Below are 8,330 nucleotides of genomic sequence, written 5' to 3'. Positions count from 1 at the left end.
ACTGGAACCCAATGTAGGGATGGTGGGAACCCTTTATAATGAGCACAGCAGGTGTTCAGACACTGGAACCCAATGTAGGGATGGAGGGAACCCCTTATAATGAGCACAGCAGGTGTTCAGACACTGGAACCCAATGTAGGGATGGTGAGAACCCTTAATGAGCACAGCAGGTCTTCAGACACTGGAACCCAATGTAGGGATGGTGGGAACCCCTTATAATGAGCACAGCAGGTGTTTAGACACTGGAACCCAATGTAAGGATGGTGGGAACCCTTAATGAGCACAGCAGGTGTTCAGACACTGGAACCCAATGTAGGGATGGTTGGAACCCTTAATGAGCACAGCAGGTCTTCAGACACTGGAGCCCAATGTAGGGATGGTGGGAACCCTTAATGAGCACAGCAGGTGTTCAGACACTGGAATCCAATGTAGGGATGGTTGGAACCCTTAATGAGCACAGCAGGTCTTCAGACACTGGAGCCCAATGTAGGGATGGTGGGAACCCTTAATGAGCACAGCAGGTGTTCAGACACTGGAATCCAATGTAGGGATGGTTGGAACCCTTAATGAGCACAGCAGGTCTTCAGACACTGGAGCCCAATGTAGGGATGGTGGGAACCCTTAATGAGCACAGCAGGTGTTCAGACACTGGAACCCAATGTAGGGATGGTGGGAACCCCTTATAATGAGTCAAACCCAGAAACCCAGTGCAGACATCTCACCAACCCAGTCCCCAAGAGACAGAAGAGACTGTCGAAGGGTTGAACTCTCCAGCCGCTATTAACAATTGAAATATCAGTTTTGTGCAGCAGTTTGATAACGGAGACCTAATAAATTTCCAAATGTCAAAAAAAAAAGGAAACCGTGAATACAAAGCAGCTGGAATCCACCAACCAATACGACCAGCAGATTTAGTCCTCGACTCGGGGACCTCTGTCCTGGTGGAAGTGTTTTCTGTGCTCGGGTGGCACTTGTAACACAACACTAGGGAGAGCTAATTGCCTACACGCCTCTCAGTTACACTGTTGGTGACACAGCGAGGGAAGAATATGTCGAAATGCGTGTCTACAGCTGTCCAACTAGCAGCGCGACCTTTGATCGGATTCCTGGTGAAACACGAGCCCAGGCTCATCTGTTCACAGACAAACTCGCCGGCTGCGTGCTCAAACAATCCCACCGATTACCTAGAGCTACCGCTAAATCTACGAGAGGGGGGAACGCACCAGAAAATACACGAGTCCCAATTACTAGAGCGCCCCGGGCAAACAGAAAAGCCGCACGCGCGTTAATTGAAACATAACTAACGCCATTTAATAATTTGCTACGTCTAATTATCTGTAATCCAGCTATACATTAAAGCAGAAAACCGCCATGGATCCGGTGCGTCCGTCCAATAACATCTGCGAAGCTTCACAGAATTCACGCCTAGCCCAGGCGGGCGCAGGATTTACATTCCACTCATCATTCTGAGAGAGCAAGGGGAGAAATATTGTAGATCAAAGTACATAGGCAAAGGACACACCTACCATGCCCCCATTATGTAGGCCAGGGGGTCTCAAAACTTTTTGTACACGGGAATATTTTAAAAATATTCAGGGACAGAAAAAAAATCCCCATCAGAGACCCCCCCCCTTTACATTAAAGCCCCCCTTACATCAGGGTCCCCATCAGAAACTTCACCCCCCCTTTTACAGTAAAGTCCGCCTTACATCAGGGTCCCCATCAGAAACTCCCATCCCCCCTTTTACAGTAAAGTCCGCCTTACATCAGGGTCTCCATCAAAAACTCCCCCCCCCTTTTACATTAGAGGCCTCCTTACATCAGGGTCCCCATCAGAGACCCCCCCCTTTATATTAAAGTCCCCCTTACATCAGGGTCCCCATCAGAAACTTCACCCCCCCTTTTACAGTAAAGTCCGCCTTACATCAGGGTCCCCATCAGAAACTCCCCCCCCCCCTTTTACAGTAAAGTCTGCCTTACATCAGGGTCCCCATCAAAAACTCCCCCCCCCCCTTTACATTAGAGGCCTTAGATGGATCGAAATTTGGTCAGAACTTCTTTTTTTTTTCGGTTTTGGACATAGTGGAAAGGGATCGGAACACCTGCCAGGTTTTTATTACTGCCTGTATCCCCATTATTGAGCTTTCCCCTCTCCATTTGTCCTGTTTACCATTATTACAGAGAATGAAAGTGAATGGAACGGCAGCTAAATGACGGGGGTTGGGGGCCTAATCTTGACTTCTGTGGAACTCTCCAGCACAAATACAGACTGAATCACCCCAATGGGAACATAGTAATAAAGACTTGACAGGGTGCCTTACTCTCCCCACTATACCCGACTCTAAAGAAAAGAGTTTTGCCTTTACATATATTTAAGGGCTTTTGGAAGACCAATGACAGAGGTTGCGGGCATATTCCATCACCAGCACAAGCAGAGGGTGAACCTTCCCAATAGGGACAAAGATGACAATAAAGACTTGACAGAGTGCCCAACCCTTCCCCACTATATCTGAAACTAAAGAAAAAAAAAGATTGCATGTACACACACTTTAAGGGCCTTGGGCAGCTGAATGGCAGGGGTTGGGGGGCCTAATCTCGTCCTCTGTAGAAGTCACCAGCACAAATACAGGATGAATCTCCTTTAACAAACAGCAATAAAGACTTGACAGACTGCCTAACCCTTCCCCGCTATATCCAACACCCCCAAAAAAGTCATGCTCTTACATACACACTTTAAAGTCCTTTAGCAGCAAACCGATGGGGGTTGGAGGCCTACTCTCGACTGTAGAAGTCACCAGCACTGGTGGCTCCTGTAGAAGTCACCAGCACTGGTGACTTCTGTAAAAGTCACCAGCACTGGTGGCTTCTGTAGAAGTCACCAGCACTGGTGACTTCTGTAAAAGTCACCAGCACTGGTGACTTCTGTAAAAGTCACCAGCACTGGTGACTTCTGAAAAAGTCACCAGCACTGGTGCCTTCTCTAGAAGTCACCAGTGAATCTGCCCAATGAAAACCAAAACAGAAATAAAAAAATACCAGAGTGCCTAACTCTCCCCCACTATCCAATAGCAAAGGAAAAAAAAACTTTCCTTTGCATATACTTTAAGGGCCTTTGGCATACAAACTGCAGCAACTGGGATCCTAATCCCGAAGGGGACTGTTCCCAATGGATACACAGACAGAAATAAGGACTTTACAGAGTGTCTAACCCTCCCCAATATATATCCGAGAAGCCTTGCCTTTCACATATACTCTAGGGGCCTTTGGCACCTAAATGGCAGGGGTTGGGGACCCAATTTTGACTTCTGTAGAAGTCAAAGCCCCATGAACAGCTAAAGGGCTCTACAGGGATTGATTTGAAGACCAACAAAAGGTCAAGCACCAAAAGATTTTACATCTCGGGGGGTTGTGCTTCTTAAGAAGTTTGAGTTCACTTTAAGGGGTAGCCTTTAGGGCTGACATCTTAATTCTAAGTTCACTACTTAGTGGATCACCAAACTGGAACGATCATGCAGCTAGTTATACATCAAGATGCCCAAAATCAATCTTGCCTCAAGCCAGTGACCCATTGAGTAGTAAATGAGGGCTCTAAAATACTTGCTTCTGATAACAAGCCAGCAATGGCGGCCTACACACCTCTACATTGACAACGTCCTTTTAATTACTTAGCTTCTCATACCCAGGGAACTGCAGTGGTTCCCTCTCTTCTGTCTCCAAGCTGCACACACATTTATGATCCTTAAATAGCTTTTATCAAAGTAAGGTCACATTAAATCACGGTGCAACTGTCATAAATACAAATGACTCAGCTCAGTCAGCAACAGGCCCTCGGGGAAAATTATATGATCATCTGTCGAAATTGTGGTATATCACCTAAGAGCATTTATTACCACCGGCAAGGTAACCCAATCCTTCACAGGACATTAATGGATGAGATGAGGATGGGGTGGGGGTGGGCTGACAGGACGCATTCCCGGCAGTGATCATATTAGGAGTGCGTTCAAATCAGCATAAAAATGGATTTTCACGGCCAACCAAGAGCAAGACTCCTTGACAACAGAAAAACGCATTGAAGCCTAGGAGTACACGGAAAAGCGTGAATTCACAGCTTTTCAGAACGGGAATCATACACATCCATTATTAGTGGATGTAACGTGGTCCCATTTTCGTCATCTTTCAGCATGATTCATTTGTAGTGCCATGGAAACCTCTTAAGTTCTGAAGCATGGTTGATGACATGGGAAGAGACAAGATGATGGACGTTGTTGGCTCCTCTATTGTCTTAAAATCAAGAAATAGATCCTCTTTTGAACAATACTCCCATCAACATCTGTCCTCACCTGTAAAGGAAGCCTTAGAAATGATACAAAAGCCAGCATGAGGGTTTTGACTACTGTAAAGTTTTTGGGCCTAAACACATATCAAAAATGCTCTTTATTAGATAGGCGTGGTTGGAGGTTCATTTGGACGTGTGATGCGTTGTCAAATGCCAGCGGACGATGAGTGCACAATCTTTCACTTGAACCAAATGTGAGAATTTTTTAAAATTCCTTTTGAAGGAGATTTTGAAAGGTTAAAAAATATTTTAAATTTTCAAAGTCTACGAAAGAAATACTGAATATATACGTAGATACAATGGTCAATGGAAGTGAAAGGTTCTGTTTGATATGTGGAATTGGCAGCAGAAAGCCATAAAAAATTAATATAAAACATTTAGAAAATACCCTTAAAATGCTCATCATTGGGCCTCATCATGGGATTCTGGTAAAGTTGAAGATCCCACAAGAAGGTGCTTCAGCAAAGTGCAGGAGGTCATTTTCACAAGATTGCGATCCTCAGCTTCCCTGCAAGATGCCCCAGTGAGGTTTACCAGACCATTTATTTCAACAAAACCTTCCCATAATATTACATGTGCATTTATCATATTTTACACATGTAATGGACCTGCAAATGATTCCCTTGTGTAAACATCCAAAAACCCTGAAACTGCTACTGGGTGCCGCCATCTTGAATCTGATGTTAGCAACCCCAATAGGTTTCAAGCTATCACTTAAGGGACATTCTATAGAAGGGGTATGAAACTCAAAATCATTGTGGGCCGCATCAGCATTATGGTTGCCCTCAAAGGGACAGTTGTATCTACAAGACTAGATGTTCAAGGCATGCCATCTTCCCCTAACTTCAGATGTCAACAGCCCCCCACCATCAGAAGTCAAGAGTTCCCCACCCTCCCTAACACTATGGTTGCCCTCAAAGGGCCAGTTGTATCTGTAAGACTAGATGTTCAAGGCACGCCATCTCCCCTTCAGATGTCAACAGCCCCCCACCATCAGAAGTCAAGAGTTCCCCACCCTCCCTAACACTATGGTTGCCCTCAAAGGGCCAGTTGTATCTGTAAGACTAGATGTTCAAGGCATGCCATCTTCCCCTAACTTCAGATGTCAACAGCCCCCCACCATCAGAAGTCAAGAGTTCCCCACCCTCCCTAACACTATGGTTGCCCTCAAAGGGCCAGTTGTATCTGTAAGACTAGATGTTCAAGGCACGCCATCTCCCCTTCAGATGTCAACAGCCCCCCACCATCAGAAGTCAAGAGTTCCCCACCCTCCCTAACACTATGGTTGCCCTCAAAGGGCCAGTTGTATCTGTAAGACTAGATGTTCAAGGCACGCCATCTCCCCTTCAGATGTCAACAGCCCCCCACCATCAGAAGTCAAGAGTTCCCCACCCTCCTTAACATTATGGTTGCCCTCAAAGGGCCAGTTGTATCTGTAAGACTAGATGTTCAAGGCACGCCATTTCCCCTTCAGATGTCAACAGCCCCCCACCATCAGAAGTCAAGAGTTCCCCACCCTCCCTAACATCACAGTACACCTCCCCGTACCTCGCGTTGCTGCTGGGGAAAAGCTGTGGGAGGAGCTGGGAAGCAGAAAGTGCAGAGTCTGGAGAACCAGAGGAGGGCTGAGGTCAGCTGTCGAAGTCTGCAGAATGCGGAGACCGGTGGAGGTGAAGACAAAGGGGTGCTGAGGCTGCATGGAGAAGTGGAGGATCTGTAGGAGTTCTGTCCTCTTTGCTGCTGACTGTCAAGACAGGGAGAAAGCAGCAGCGAGTCTTTCTATGGAGAAGTGCAGGGTTTAGCGGAGGAATGCTGTCCTCCTCTCTGCTGCCAACTGCTGAGACAAGGACGGGCAGAGACCAGGGGGGTGTCACAGCTGTAGTAGCGTAGTAGCGGTGGGGGCACATGAAATGGCCTGGTGGGCAGCATTCAGCCTGGTATTTGACACGTGTTCTATATTATTTCCCTGGCTGCTTCATAAAAGGTTATGTAGAGAGGTGAAGGGAGTGGAGGAGCTAGCCCAGCACAAATAGTACTTAGACACTTCCCACAGAGGTGAGGACTATGACTTGGAAGTAGGGAGGGGGCCAGTATGCCATGCCGGGAAGTCGGCCTTTACTAAGCACTTGTGTGTACGGAGCTGTTGGACTTGACTTACTTCAATTCTGGGCATGCAGCAGCACCAACCTTCAAGTGTCAGGATGGAGTACCAAAGGCCACAGGAAAACAAATAAGTTGAAGTTGAAAAGGGCTTATTTACAAAACAGATTTTCCTGACCCTCTCCTTTAATGTTTGTGTTTCACAGTCATGGACAAAATTAGAAGGAAACATACTGGAGGCCCTCCAGTGAACGTCTGAGGAGATTAATCACAAAATATAATATGCGGTGGAAAGAGAAATGGGATACCAAGGCCTGGCTTCAATAATATCTTACATTTCTCTAACTAGTCTAAACACAGAGCATGAATCAGACAGATGTCTTCTATTTCAAAAATCTGCACAGACCAAGTGGATCCAAAACCAACATGCAAGACATGGCTTTGCCAGAAAACACTATAGAATGACCCCGACTTCACAACGCAGAACCATAGAACTTAATCTTTCTCCAACACGTTTGGAAGGCTGAAAGGGCAACTGCCGCCAAGAGGAAAAAACTATCAGATAGTGGCTATTGCTGTCCAGGAATGCAGCAACTGCTCTTAAAGGGAAACTGTATAACTTTTTATTACTACATATACTCAAAAAAGAAAAAAACAAAATCAACCCTAATTAAAGCAGAATTGAAAATACCATCCCAAAAACCATGGCTCCACCTGGCAGCTATAAAAGTCTCCACTCATCTGGGAAGGCATTCAACAAGATTTTGGAGACAGTCTGTGGAAACATGTGTCCGTTCAACCAAAAGAATACTTATGAGGTCAGGTACTGATGTTGGATGAGGCTCACAATCGTCATTCCAAATCATCTCAAATGTGATCAATAGGGTTGAGGGCTCTATGTTAGACACTTGAGCTCTTAAACTACATTAAAGTGGTAAAATCTTTATGGAGCTGGCTCTGTGCATGGGGGCATGGTCATCCTGGAAATAAAAAGAAAAAAAGACCTTCTACAAACTGTTGCTTCAAAGCTGGAAGTACAAAATGGTCTAAAATGTCTTTTATCGGATGGATTTCCATATAGTTAGAGAAGGCCACATAGTGCCCCATTTTTTACTGTACATTCTCCTCCTTTGGATGGTGGAGCACTTGGAATCAGATATGGAGACAATATAGATACCAACAACCACAAGACTGGGTCTCTATATCAAATATGAATTCAAGGACCAAAAATAGGACTATTAAGCATGCAGTCTGTGTTCCCTGGACATGTTTTTCTCTCCGAAAAGCATCTTTAAAATTTAGATTTTATTTTCTCAGGTGGGACCTGCCAACTGTTTATATATATATATATATATATATATATATATATATATATATACACACACACACACACACCTTAAGATTGGACTGTTGATCCTGCCATAAATCTTGTGGGGCGATAACTGCCTATGTAAAAAGGTGATAAGGAGAGGTTATAGAGATGAGATGGGGTTATAGAGAAAGGGGTGGATATGGAGATGAACAGTTTTGGAAATGAGGAGGGGTTATGGAGAGGAAGGTTTATAGAGGAGGAGGTAGGGTTAAGGAGATGAAGTGAGGTTATAGAAAGGAAGGGTTATGGGGGGGGGGGGGGGGGAGAGTTATGGAAATTAAGAGGGGTTATGGAGATGAGGTGAGGTTATGGACATGAGAAGGGGTCATTGCAAGGAGGATCGATCACACATGAGGTTATGGCGATGAGGTGGGGTTATAGAGAATGGGAGGATTATGGAGATGAGGAACGGTTTTGGAGATGAGGCAGGGTTTTGACGATAAGGAAGTGTATGGAGACGAGGAGGCTATGGTTACAAGGAGGCTATGGATACAAGGAGGCTATGGAGATGAGGAGGCTATG

Source organism: Staurois parvus, unplaced genomic scaffold (genome assembly GCF_062004578.1).
Source record: "Staurois parvus isolate SC_StPar_1 unplaced genomic scaffold, SC_StPar_1.0 ptg000946l, whole genome shotgun sequence".
Classification (NCBI taxonomy): domain Eukaryota; kingdom Metazoa; phylum Chordata; class Amphibia; order Anura; family Ranidae; genus Staurois; species Staurois parvus.
The sequence above is the reverse complement of the archived record's forward strand: the minus strand, read 5'-3'. Positions refer to the sequence as shown.